The 13,801-nt window shown below is 55.3% G+C and overlaps 1 protein-coding gene across 1 annotated transcript in view; it reads right to left on the bottom strand.

The window, feature by feature from the left end:
• Positions 1-13,801, bottom strand: part of LOC115082220 (leucine-rich repeat-containing protein 74A-like) — a gene marked incomplete at its 5' end in the record, with an annotated part of 80,245 nt that overhangs the window by 6,455 nt on the left and 59,989 nt on the right.

Genomic DNA, 13,801 nt, shown 5'->3' on the forward strand with positions numbered 1-13,801 from the left:
GGGTGGAGTGGGGCATGTGCGAGCCCGGACTGGGACCATGAAGTCAATTACACGCACTAGTGTGCATCGGGATCCCAGAAGCACGTAGCTTGCTTCTGCTATGGATAGCGTATAAGTAGTAAAATTAAAAAAAAAGGGTAGTCAGCCGGGTATTAGAGTCGAGGCTAGTAGGATAAAAGGTAGGCAAGTTAGGTAGAGGGTTTAGGAAGTTCACTCCTTTACTGAGGCAAACTGGGAGGGAACTGGGAAAAAGGCCTATTGTGTTGCCGCACTTACCTACTAATATTCTCCCCCTTACATGCTCGAGACGGGATTTGCACGCACATGTGCACGTCGATATAAAACCGTGCAGGCATGTGTGTGCAAGTAGCCTATTTTATAACATGTATGCCTTAAAGCATGCATATTGTAAAATTGGCGTGTCCATGTGTATCTGCATTAGACAAGTTACTCCTTTCATAGGAACCTGATTAATAAGAGGCAACTGTCAGAGCTTTTAACACTGAACAACAGGTGTGGCGAGGAAAATTTAACTAAGAAAAACTGACAGGCTGAACATTTCCCTCACACTATACATTCCTCTGCAGCTCACAGACCATCTGCTGTGTTAGAGGAGGTTCTGGGGAGGGGCGTGTGTTAGGGGAGGTTCTGGGGAGGGGCGTGTGTTAGGGGAGGTTCTGGGGAGGGGCGTGTGTTAGGGGAGGTTCTGGGGAGGGACGTGTGTTAGGGGAGGTTCTGGGGAGGGACGTGTGTTAGGGGAGGTGTTCTGGGGAGGGACGTGTGTTAGGGGAGGTTCTGGGGAGGGGCGTGTGTTAGGGAAGGTTCTGGGGAGGGGCGTGTGTTAGGGGAGGTGTTCTGGGGAGGGACGTGTGTTAGGGGAGGTTCTTGGGAGGGGCGTGTGTTAGGGGAGGTGTTCTGGGGAGGAACGTGTGTTAGGGGAGGTTCTGGGGAGGGGCGTGTGTTACGGGAGGTTCTGGGGAGGGGCGTGTGTTAGGGGAGGTGTTCTGGGGAGGGACGTGTGTTAGGGGAGGTTCTGGGGAGGGGCGTGTGTTAGGTGTTCTGGGGAGGGGCGTGTATTAGGGGAGGTGTTCTGGGGAGGGAGGTGTGTTAGGGGAGGTGTTCTGGGGAGGGAGGTGTGTTAGGGGAGGTTCTGGGGAGGGGCGTGTGTTAGGGGAGGTGTTCTGGGGAGGGATGTGTGTTAGGGGAGGTTCTGGGGAGGGGCGTGTGTTAGGTGTTCTGGGGAGGGGCGTGTGTTAGGGGAGGTGTTCTGGGGAGGGACGTGTGTTAGGGGAAGTTCTGGGGAGGGGCGTGTGTTAGGGGAGGTGTTCTGGGGAGGGACGTGTGTTAGGGGAGGTGTTCTGGGGAGGGACGTGTGTTTGGGGAGGTTCTGGGGAGGGGCGTGTGTTAGGTGTTCTGGGGAGGGGCGTGTGTTAGGAGAGGTGTTCTGGGGAGGGAGGTGTGTTAGGGGAGGTTCTGGGGAGGGGGCGTGTGTTAGGTGTTCTGGGGAGGGGCGTGTGTTAGGGGAGGTGTTCTGGGGAGGGACGTGTGTTAGGGGAGGTTCTTGGGAGGGGCGTGTGTTAGGGGAGGTGTTCTGGGGAGGAACGTGTGTTAGGGGAGGTTCTGGGGAGGGGCGTGTGTTACGGGAGGTTCTGGGGAGGGGCGTGTGTTAGGGGAGGTGTTCTGGGGAGGGACGTGTGTTAGGGGAGGTTCTGGGGAGGGGCGTGTGTTAGGTGTTCTGGGGAGGGGCGTGTGTTAGGGGAGGTGTTCTGGGGAGGGAGGTGTGTTAGGGGAGGTGTTCTGGGGAGGGAGGTGTGTTAGGGGAGGTTCTGGGGAGGGGCGTGTGTTAGGGGAGGTGTTCTGGGGAGGGATGTGTGTTAGGGGAGGTTCTGGGGAGGGGCGTGTGTTAGGTGTTCTGGGGAGGGGCGTGTGTTAGGGGAGGTGTTCTGGGGAGGGACGTGTGTTAGGGGAAGTTCTGGGGAGGGGCGTGTGTTAGGGGAGGTGTTCTGGGGAGGGACGTGTGTTAGGGGAGGTGTTCTGGGGAGGGACGTGTGTTTGGGAAGGTTCTGGGGAGGGGCGTGTGTTAGGTGTTCTGGGGAGGGGCGTGTGTTAGGAGAGGTGTTCTGGGGAGGGAGGTGTGTTAGGGGAGGTTCTGGGGAGGGGGCGTGTGTTAGGTGTTCTGGGGAGGGGCGTGTGTTAGGGGAGGTGTTCTGGGGAGGGAGGTGTGTTAGGGGAGGTTCTGGGGAGGGGCGTGTGTTAGGGGAGGTGTTCTGGGGAGGGGCGTGTGTTAGGTATTCTGGGGAGGGGCGTGTGTTAGGGGAGGTGTTCTGGGGAGGGACGTGTGTTAGGGGAGGTTCTGGGGAGGGGCGTGTGTTAGGGGAGGTTCTGGGGAGGGGCGTGTGTTAGGTGTTTCTGGGGAGGGGCGTGTGTTAGGGGAGATGTTCTGCGGAGGGACGTGTGTTAGGGGAGGTTCTGGGGAGGGGCGTGTGTTAGGGGAGATGTTCTGGGGAGGGGCGTGTGTTAGGGGAGATGTTCTGGGGAGGGACGTGTGTTAGGGGAGGTGTTCTGGGGAGGGACGTGTGTTAGGGGAGATGTTCTGGGGAGGGACGTGTGTCAGGGGAGATGTTCTGGGGAGGGGCGTGTGTCAGGGGAGATGTTCTGGGGAGGGACGTGTGTTAGGGGAGATGTTCTGGGGAGGGGCGTGTGTTTGGGGAGGTTCTGGGGAGGGGCGTGTGTTAGGGGAGGTGTTCTGGGGAGGGACGTGTGTTAGGGGAGGTGTTCTGGGGAGGGACGTGTGTTAGGGGAGGTTCTGGGGAGGGGCGTGTGTTAGGGGAGGTTCTGGGGAGGGACGTGTGTTAGGGGAGGTTCTGGGGAGGGGCGTGTGTTAGGGGAGGTGTTCTGGGGAGGGGTGTGTGTTAGGGGAGATGTTCTGGGGAGGGACGTGTGTTAGGGGAGGTGTTCTGGGGAGGGGCGTGTGTTAGGGGAGATGTTCTGGGGAGGGACGTGTGTTAGGGGAGATGTTCTGGGGAGGGACGTGTGTTAGGGGAGGTGTTCTGGGGAGGGGCGTGTGTTAGGGGAGATGTTCTGGGGAGGGGCGTGTGTTAGGGGAGATGTTCTGGGGAGGGGCGTGTGTTAGGGGAGATGTTCTGGGGAGGGGCGTGTGTTAGGGGAGATGTTCTGGGGAGGGACGTGTGTTAGGGGAGGTGTTCTGGGGAGGGACGTGTGTTAGGGGGAGGTTCTGGGGAGGGAGGTGTGTTAGGGGAGATGTTCTGGGGAGGGACGTGTGTTAGGGGAGGTGTTCTGGGGAGGGGCGTGTGTTAGGGGAGATGTTCTGGGGAGGGACGTGTGTTAGGGGAGATGTTCTGGGGAGGGACGTGTGTTAGGGGAGGTGTTCTGGGGAGGGGCGTGTGTTAGGGGAGATGTTCTGGGGAGGGGCGTGTGTTTAGGGGAGGTTCTGGGGAGGGGCGTGTGTTAGGGGAGATGTTCTGGGGAGGGGCGTGTGTTAGGGGAGATGTTCTGGGGAGGGACGTGTGTTAGGGGTGGTGTTCTAGGGAGGGGCGTGTGTTAGGTATTCTGGGGAGGGGCGTGTGTTAGGGGAGGTGTTCTGGGGAGGGGCGTGTGTTAGGGGAGATGTTCTGGGGAGGGACGTGTGTTAGGGGTGGTGTTCTGGGGAGGGGCGTGTGTTAGGTATTCTGGGGAGGGGCGTGTGTTAGGGGAGGTGTTCTGGGGAGGGGCGTGTGTTAGGGGAGGTGTTCTGGGGAGGGACGTGTGTTAGGGGAGGTTCTGGGGAGGGGCGTGTGTTAGGGGAGGTTCTGGGGAGGGGCGTGTGTTAGGTGTTCTGGGGAGGGGCGTGTGTTAGGGGAGATGTTCTGCGGAGGGACGTGTGTTAGGGGAGGTTCTGGGGAGGGGCGTGTGTTAGGGGAGATGTTCTGGGGAGGGGCGTGTGTTAGGGGAGATGTTCTGGGGAGGGACGTGTGTTAGGGGAGGTGTTCTGGGGAGGGATGTGTGTTAGGGGGAGATGTTCTGGGGAGGGACGTGTGTCAGGGGAGATGTTCTGGGGAGGGGCGTGTGTCAGGGGAGATGTTCTGGGGAGGGACGTGTGTTAGGGGAGATGTTCTGGGGAGGGGCGTGTGTTTGGGGAGGTTCTGGGGAGGGGCGTGTGTTAGGGGAGGTGTTCTGGGGAGGGACGTGTGTTAGGGGGGAGGTTCTGGGGAGGGGCGTGTGTTAGGGGAGGTTCTGGGGAGGGACGTGTGTTAGGGGAGGTTCTGGGGAGGGGCGTGTGTTAGGGGAGGTGTTCTGGGGAGGGGTGTGTGTTAGGGGGAGATGTTCTGGGGAGGGACGTGTGTTAGGGGAGGTGTTCTGGGGAGGGGCGTGTGTTAGGGGAGATGTTCTGGGGAGGGACGTGTGTTAGGGGAGATGTTCTGGGGAGGGACGTGTGTTAGGGGAGGTGTTCTGGGGAGGGGCGTGTGTTAGGGGAGATGTTCTGGGGAGGGGCGTGTGTTAGGGGAGATGTTCTGGGGAGGGGCGTGTGTTAGGGGGAGATGTTCTGGGGAGGGGCGTGTGTTAGGGGAGATGTTCTGGGGAGGGACGTGTGTTAGGGGAGGTGTTCTGGGGAGGGACGTGTGTTAGGGGAGGTTCTGGGGAGGGAGGTGTGTTAGGGGAGATGTTCTGGGGAGGGACGTGTGTTAGGGGAGGTGTTCTGGGGAGGGGCGTGTGTTAGGGGAGATGTTCTGGGGAGGGACGTGTGTTAGGGGAGATGTTCTGGGGAGGGACGTGTGTTAGGGGAGGTGTTCTGGGGAGGGGCGTGTGTTAGGGGAGATGTTCTGGGGAGGGACGTGTGTTAGGGGAGGTGTTCTGGGGAGGGACGTGTGTTAGGGGAGGTTCTGGGGAGGGAGGTGTGTTAGGGGAGATGTTCTGGGGAGGGACGTGTGTTAGGGGAGGTGTTCTGGGGAGGGGCGTGTGTTAGGGGAGATGTTCTGGGGAGGGACGTGTGTTAGGGGAGATGTTCTGGGGAGGGACGTGTGTTAGGGGAGGTGTTCTGGGGAGGGGCGTGTGTTAGGGGAGATGTTCTGGGGAGGGGCGTGTGTTAGGGGAGATGTTCTGGGGAGGGACGTGTGTTAGGGGTGGTGTTCTGGGGAGGGGCGTGTGTTAGGGGAGGTGTTCTGGGGAGGGGCGTGGTGTCAGGGGAGATGTTCTGGGGAGGGACGTGTGTCAGGGGAGATGTTCTGGGGAGGGGCGTGTGTCAGGGGAGATGTTCTGGGGAGGGACGTGTGTTAGGGGAGATGTTCTGGGGAGGGGCGTGTGTTTGGGGAGGTTCTGGGGAGGGGCGTGTGTTAGGGGAGGTGTTCTGGGGAGGGACGTGTGTTAGGGGAGGTTCTGGGGAGGGCGTGTGTTAGGGGAGGTTCTGGGGAGGGACGTGTGTTAGGGGAGGTTCTGGGGAGGGGCGTGTGTTAGGGGAGGTGTTCTGGGGAGGGGTGTGTGTTAGGGGAGATGTTCTGGGGAGGGACGTGTGTTAGGGGAGGTGTTCTGGGGAGGGGCGTGTGTTAGGGGAGATGTTCTGGGGAGGGACGTGTGTTAGGGGAGATGTTCTGGGGAGGGACGTGTGTTAGGGGAGGTGTTTCTGGGGAGGGGCGTGTGTTAGGGGAGATGTTCTGGGGAGGGGCGTGTGTTAGGGGAGATGTTCTGGGGAGGGGCGTGTGTTAGGGGAGATGTTCTGGGGAGGGGCGTGTGTTAGGGGAGATGTTCTGGGGAGGGACGTGTGTTAGGGGAGGTGTTCTGGGGAGGGACGTGTGTTAGGGGAGGTTCTGGGGAGGGAGGTGTGTTAGGGGAGATGTTCTGGGGAGGGACGTGTGTTAGGGGAGGTGTTCTGGGGAGGGGCGTGTGTTATGGGAGATGTTCTGGGGAGGGACGTGTGTTAGGGGAGATGTTCTGGGGAGGGACGTGTGTTAGGGGAGGTGTTCTGGGGAGGGGCGTGTGTTAGGGGAGATGTTCTGGGGAGGGGCGTGTGTTAGGGGAGATGTTCTGGGGAGGGGCGTGTGTTAGGGGAGATGTTCTGGGGAGGGACGTGTGTTAGGGGTGGTGTTCTGGGGAGGGGCGTGTGTTAGGGGAGATGTTCTGGGGAGGGACGTGTGTTAGGGGAGATGTTCTGGGGAGGGACGTGTGTTAGGGGAGGTGTTCTGGGGAGGGGCGTGTGTTAGGGGAGGTGTTCTGGGGAGGGGCGTGTGTTAGGGGAGATGTTCTGGGGAGGGGCGTGTGTTAGGGGAGATGTTCTGGGGAGGGGGCGTGTGTTAGGGGAGATGTTCTGGGGAGGGGCGTGTGTTAGGGGAGGTGTTCTGGGGAGGGACGTGTGTTAGGGAGGTTCTGGGGAGGGACGTTTGTTAGGGGAGATGTTCTGGGGAGGGGCGTGTGTTAGGGGAGATGTTCTGGGAGGGATGTGTGTTAGGGGAGGTGTTCTGGGGAGGGGCGTGTGTGTTAGGGGAGATGTTCTGGGGAGGGGCGGTGTGTTAGGGGAGGTGTTCTGGGGAGGGGCGTGTGTTAGGGGAGATGTTCTGGGGAGGGACGTGTGTTAGGGGAGATGTTCTGGGGAGGGGCGTGTGTTAGGGGAGGTGTTCTGGGGAGGGGCGTGTGTTAGGGGAGGTGTTCTGGGGAGGGGCGTGTGTTAGGGGAGATGTTCTGGGGAGGGACGTGTGTTAGGGGAGGTGTTCTGGGGGAGGGGCGTGTGTTAGGGGAGATGTTCTGGGGAGGGACGTGTGTTAGGGGAGATGTTCTGGGGAGGGGCGTGTGTTAGGGGAGATGTTCTGGGGAGGGACGTGTGTTAGGGGAGGTGTTCTGGGGAGGGGCGTGTGTTAGGGGAGGTGTTCTGGGGAGGGGGCGTGTGTTAGGGGAGATGTTCTGGGGAGGGGCGTGTGTTAGGGGAGATGTTCTGGGGAGGGGGCGTGTGTTAGGGGAGATGTTCTGGGGAGGGGCGTGTGTTAGGGGAGGTGTTCTGGGGAGGGACGTGTGTTAGGGGAGGTGTTCTGGGGAGGGGCGTGTGTTAGGGGAGATGTTCTGGGGAGGGACGTGTGTTAGGGGAGATGTTCTGGGGAGGGACGTGTGTTAGGGGAAGTTCTGGGGAGGGGTGTGTGTTAGGAGTGGTATTATGGGGAGGGGACTGTTTTGGGGGAGTGGAAAACAGCAGGTACCCTATTTGCTACGCTCAGTGGAAGTGGGTGCTAATATTTTCGGGTGCTCTGTATGCTCGGTAAGTTTCAGAGGGAAGGAATATTTTATTTATTTATTTATTTATTTATTTTATATACCGACATTCAATCGAGATATCACATCGGTTTCCAGATAACCAAGAGAATAGGGCGTAGTCCGCCCTATTTTACATTATAACATGGTAACATATGGTAACATATGGTAACATATGGTAATATGTATGCAGGCTGCACGCTCTCAAGGTAAAGAGCATGCATGGACGCTGTCTCGGTGTGGACAGCTGCCCCCTCTTTGCTGCTCCTAACCACAGCTGTGAAGGGGAAATGTGTGGGCATTTGCCTGGCTAAGAAAGAATTTAGCTGGCAGTGCACGCTCACAGGATTCCTGTTTGCTGGGCCTATGCATGGGGGTTTTATTATGAAGCCTTTCTACTTTCTGAAAGGTGGGTGCAAAGAGTCCGCCCCATGCTTCCAGAGAGCCACAGATGTGCTATCTCCCCATGTGGTCGCAGGCTATGCAGACAGTTTTTAAGTCTGCGGCTTGTGCAGTTTGCCTCCCACAGTTATAAGTCCCTGCTCTGTGGAAGCCGCATGTGCTGTTAGCCATATGTGAGCTGGGACTGGTCCCTCCTGCCTTTGGAAACTGTCCTCTTTGGTGGCCCTCGTCGGGCTTTCAGTGCAGGTGGTCCTGTGGCTCTTCCCTCTGAATGCTCCGATGTACACGGCACAGGGATGGAAGTACCTGGGGTCTTGGAACCTGCTAGAAAGCCACACCAGAAAATCTCCCGAGAGCTAACTTTACCCTCGCTGAAAGCTGCAGTCTTGAGAAGATATGCCTATCTGTGTGAAAGCCTGTGAAAACGTTCTTCTAGATGTATTGTACTTATTTGATGAGCAGATTAATTTAAAATTGCTCAGCCCATAGAAATCCAGAATCTGACAAGAGTTCCGTTCCTGCCAGTGCAGAGCCAGAGCCCCCTGCTTATCTCTCCTATCCCTAATTTCCTCACCAGTAGGGATTCTCGCTGCCTATCCTAGGCTCTCTCTTGAATTTCAGCCCTGGTTTTATCCCCATTACCTCCCCAGGGAGGCCGTTCTACGCACCCGGCATCCCTTTGCTGAAAGCAGAGTTGCTTACCTGTACAGGTGTTCTCTGAGGACAACAGGATGTCAGTCCTCAAATATAGGTGACATCACCAGATGGAGCCCCGGTGCAGAAAGCTTATGTTAAACTTTCTAGAACTTTGACTAGGCACACTGAGCATGCCCAGCATGCCCTATAATACGCATCCATCCACGCGGGGCCCTTCTTCTGTCTTGTAAAATAGAATTATGATTAAAATAAAAAATAGGAGAAACCCAACTCCCTGGGATGGAAGGCGGATTTCATGAGGACTAACATCCTGCTGTCCTCGAAGAACACTTGTTACAGGTAAGCAACTCTGCTTTCTCCTAGGACAAGCAGGATGGCAGTCCTCACACATGGGTGAATCCCTAGCTACAGACTACTATTCAACACAAAAGGGGAACAACAGTCACCTAACCAGGTGCCAATGGGCACAACACCATTGGTGCTGTTGGTAACAGAGGGGGAGACAGCCTGAACCCAAACAACAGGCTCTAGGTAGGGAGAGTTGGGTTCCACACCTCAAGAGATTCCATAGGACTGACTGGCCGAACCTACTGTTACGTCATTCATCTCTATCCAGATAGTAATGGGATGTGAATGTGTGGAGAGAATTCCACGTCGCAGCGTTGCAGATCTTCACGGGAACTGCTCACAAGTGGGCCACCATCGCTGCCATGGCTCCGACAGAATGAGCTCCAAGATGCAGTCCCACCTGGGCATAACAGAAGGAGATGCAATCTCCTAGCCAACTGGATATTGTCTGTTTGGCAATGGTAACGCCCAACCTAGTCTTATCAAAAGAAACAAAAATGTGTGAACTGTCTATGGGCTTCTATCTGCTCCAGATAGAAGGCTAAGGCTCGCTTGCTGTCCAAACTGTGAAGGGCTCATTCGCCTTGCTGCGAATGGGGCCTGAGAAAGAAAATAGGCAGGACAATTGACCTGTTAAGATAAAAATCCATCACCACCTTCGGCAGGAACTTGGGGTATGTATGCAAGACCACCCTGTCATGATAAAACTTAGTGTAAGGTGGATAAGACACTAAGGTCTGGAGCTTGCTGACCCTGCGTGCTGAAGTGACCGCCACCGGAAATATGACCTTCCAGGTCAGGAACTTTAGGTCACAGGTGCACAGCAGCTCAAAAGGAGCTTTCATCAGCTGATCCAACACCATGTTAATGTCCCAAGACACAGCAGGAGGCCTTAGAGGAGGCTTCAATTGAAGCAGGTCCCACATGAAATATACAATTATAGGCTGTACAGAGATGGGTATACCATCTACAGCGTGGTGGTATGCACCAATTGCACTAAGATGTGATAGAGTTGGTTTTTAAGCCAGTCTCAAAAAAGTGTGGAAGATAATCAAGCATTTTTTGTGTGGGATAGGAGAACGGATCTAGGGTCTTCTGCTCCCACCACATGGAAATCCTCCTCCACTTCCTGAAGGTCCTGGCGGCTTCCTGAAAGCCTTCCACTAGAAAGTCTGTAGGACTTTCTAGTGGAAGGCTTTCAGGAAGCCGCCAGGACCTGAGGCACATCCTCAGAAAGATCAAGTGGCTGAAGGATTAAGCTCTCAACATCCAGGTTGGGATGCTGCAGTCTCTTGCGTGATGAAATCTGGGGAAGACTCCAGACTGATCAGTTTATGGATGGATAACTCCCACAGGAGTGGAAACCAGACTTGTCTCAGTCAATGAAGGGCTATGAGGATCATAGTCCCTCTGTCCTCACGAAGCTTCAAGAAGAGTCTTCGCCACTAAGGGAATCAGAGGATGTGTGTACAAAAGACCCTTGACCCAATGATGGGCCAGAGTGTCTGAGGCTGGTTTGCTGACTGACCTGGACAGGGAGCAGAACTGAGGTACCTTTCTGTTGCAGGGGGATGTGAACAGATCTACATATGGGCTCCTCCAGAGGCGGAATATCCAATTCACTACCCCCTGGTCCAGGGATCACTCATGGGGTCTGAAGGCTCGACTCAGCCTGTCCACAACCACATTCTCAGTACCAGCCAGGTACATGGCCTGGAGCACCATCCCGTGAGACAGGGCCCACGACCAGATCTGGACTGCTTCCAGACCCAGGAAGTAGATCCCATGTCTCCCTGCTTGTTGACAAACCAAATGGCTACTTGGTTGTTGTTCTGGATCAGGACAACTTTGTTGGACAGCCAATCTCTGAAAGCCCATAGCGTGTACTTGATCACCTGGAGCTCTGGGAAGTTGATTTGACAAGAATGTTCTTGAGTAGACCACAAACACTGAGTGACAAGCCCATCCACATGAGTTCCCCACCCCAGAGTAGATGCATCTGTGATTAGCACAATCTGAGTAGGGAGACTCCAAAAGAAAATCCCCCGTTCCAAATTGGAAAGTACTCGCTGCCAGGACAAGGAATCCTTGAGAGAGGGGTGACTCTGATGCAATCCTGGAGGCTCTGTGTGGTTTGGTGCCACTGTGACCTCAGGGTTCATTGTGCTCTGCGCATGTGTAAGCATGCCAAGGGAGTGACATGGATGGTCGTGGCCATATGGGCTAACAGCCTCAACATGTGCCCGGCTGATACCTGCTAGCTCTGTTGAACTTCTGCCTTAATGCTCATCAAGGGGACGGCCCTCTGGCATGGCAGAAAGGCCTTGACCTGAGCCATGTCTAGCAGGGCTCTGATGAAGTCCAACTGAAGTAACTGACTGATATGAGACTTTGGGTAGTTGAGGATGAACCCTAGTGAATCCAACACCCAAATGGTCAAGCGCATGGAGCTAGTGACCCCTGTCTGAGATGTGCTCTTGACCAGCCAATCGTCCAGATACAGGAAAACATGCATTCTCAGTCTGCTTAGGTACACCGCCTCCATGGCCAGGCATTTTGTGAAGACCCATGGGGCGAACGCGAGCTTGAAAGGCAACACCCAGTACTAGAAGTGCTATTTTCCCACCACAAATTGGAGATACTTCTTGTGACCGGGGAAAATCTCCATACGGGTGCATGCATCCTTTAGGTCGAGAGAGCATAGCTATTCCCCTTTTTGCAAAAGGGGGATCAAGGTGCCCAGGGAAACCATCTTGAACTTTTCTTTTTTTAGAAACTTGTTTAAAGCCCTCAGGACCAGGATGGGATGGAAACCTCCTGTTCTCTATGGAATCAGGAAGTACTTGGAGTAGAATCCCCGCCCTCTTTGCCTTGGAGGTACGGGCTCGACCACTCTGGCCGTTAAGAGGGAAGAGAGCTCCATTTGTAATACCTCCTGTTTCGCTACCAGCCCCCAATATGGGCATGGAGGACAATTTGCTGGGACACCCAATAGATTTAATTGTTGCACTTGATGGGCAATGGACAAAACCCACTACTCCCAGGTTACTCTGGGCCACTGGTTCGCAAAGAACTGCAGCCTGCCCACGACTGTAGGGTCCATCATTCTGGGTACAGGTGACTGGCTTACACTCCCTTTGGCCCAGTCAAAATCCCATCCCTGGAGTTGACTGAGGAGCTAGCTGGGGCTTGGGACCGCCATGGGAGCTCTGATGGTGTTGAAGGGATCAAGGAGGCAGAGGATAGTATTTCCTTTGGTGAAAGAATTCCTTGGCCCTGCCTCAACGGCCTTCTGGAGGAGGAGGATGGTCCCGGAGGTGGGCCACAGCATCCCTCACCCTATCTCTGAAGAGTTTCTCTCTAGTACACGGCACATCAGTGAGTCGATCCTGTACCTCCAGTAAAGAGATGCAAGGCCCACAGCCATGCCATTCTGTAGGCACTGATTCCTGCTGCAAAGACCCTCGATGCCATCTCAAAAACATCTTAGGTCGCACAAACCTCATGTTTCCCGAGCTCCAGACCCTTGTGCACCAGCAACATGAGGATGTCTTGCTGCTGTTGAGGCAGCTGCTCAGCCACTTTCAGCATTTGCTTCCAGATGACTTGCGAATATTGGCTCATGTAGAGCTGGTAGGCAGTGATGCAGGCAATAAGCATGGTGCCTTGGAACACCTTCCTCCAGAGAGCGTCCATCGCTCTGTGGTCCTTCCCGGGGATGCCGAGGAATGAGTCTGAGAGTGCTTAGATCTCTTGAGGGTGAATTCGACCACCATCGACTAGTGAGGCAGCTGATGTTTATCGAATCCGGCAGCCTTCTGGATGAGATAAACCCTATTCTTCTTATTATTAACAGGAGGCACTGTGAGGGGGTATTTCCAAATCTTCAGCAGCAACTCCTTAAGGATCTCATGCATCGAGATCGCCACAATCTCCTTAGGAGCCTCTAAAAATTGAAGGATCTCAAGCATCTTGTGCCTGGCAACGTCTTCCGTTAACAGTGGGAATGGGATGGTCTTTACCATCAACCTCACAAAACCTGTGAAGGTTAAGTCCTCAGGTGGAGACTTCCTTTGCACATCTGGAGGATAAGGGTCTGACGGTAAACCATCCAAGTTCTCGGGGTCATAGGGACCCTGATCCTCACTGTAAGTCACAGGGGATGGGGCCCTAGGTGGAACTGGATGGGGAACTAAAGGCTTTGACACTTCCACTGTCCTCAGCAGAGCTTCCTCCTTAGAGAATCCGGTGATGATCACCATATCAGTAGGAGTTGGCCTCAGTGCCCCTTTAGGCACTATTGCTGTCCCGGGAACTGACACCAGCTGGGTCGGTAATGTACCGATAAGCACATTGAGCTTCTCCAGAAGTGGTATGAGGATAGACGGCACCAGCTCCAGTGCCGTTGGTGCCATAGGATCAAAGCTCTTCAGCGCCCGCTCCACCACCAGCTGAACTTGATGCTCCAGCTCCTCCTCGAACATTGCTAATGCCAACAAAAATTGAGAGGAAGAAGGGGGTTTGGTGACTGGCACCAGGACAAGTGGAGACTGTCACAGACCCCAGGCATCGAAGGAGGATGGGCACTCCTCGCCATGGGTCGCTACAGGGACATTGCAGCAAAAGCTGGTGTATCTCCATGCCCAGCACCATGCATCATTGGGGACTGGTGCCGATGCTTTTTAGGCTTCCCTTGATGCTCGGCCTAGTTCTTCCTTGGTGTCGAGGCCGACAAACCAGGCATTCTTGTACTGGAGAAGATCAAGAGCAGTCAGTCTCCAGCACCCCTATCCACTGGCGATTTTGATGGAACTGACAGTCCTGCCGATGTTGATGGCATGGTGCCCATTGGGGCAGCTTCAAGATCCTTCAATGCCACTGATAAAAATGCTGATGCCAATGGCTTGGACTTCTTTGACCCAAAGAGCTGATCCATTGTGTTGAATCAAAGTTGACATCCCTTTGGGGTCATCTGGCCGCACAAGTGGCAACCCCAGACATTATGTGATGTCCCTAGGCAGAGGATGCAAACATCATGAGGATCAGTGATTGACATGGTCCTCAGGCACTGGGGGCATCAGCGGAAACTGGATGTGACCATGTTGGGGCGAAACCAATGGGGGGAAAAATGGAATGATGGCAGCAGGCATCAATGGCCGGCGGC

This window comes from Rhinatrema bivittatum, unplaced genomic scaffold (genome assembly GCF_901001135.1).
Source record: "Rhinatrema bivittatum unplaced genomic scaffold, aRhiBiv1.1, whole genome shotgun sequence".
Classification (NCBI taxonomy): Eukaryota; Metazoa; Chordata; class Amphibia; order Gymnophiona; family Rhinatrematidae; genus Rhinatrema; species Rhinatrema bivittatum.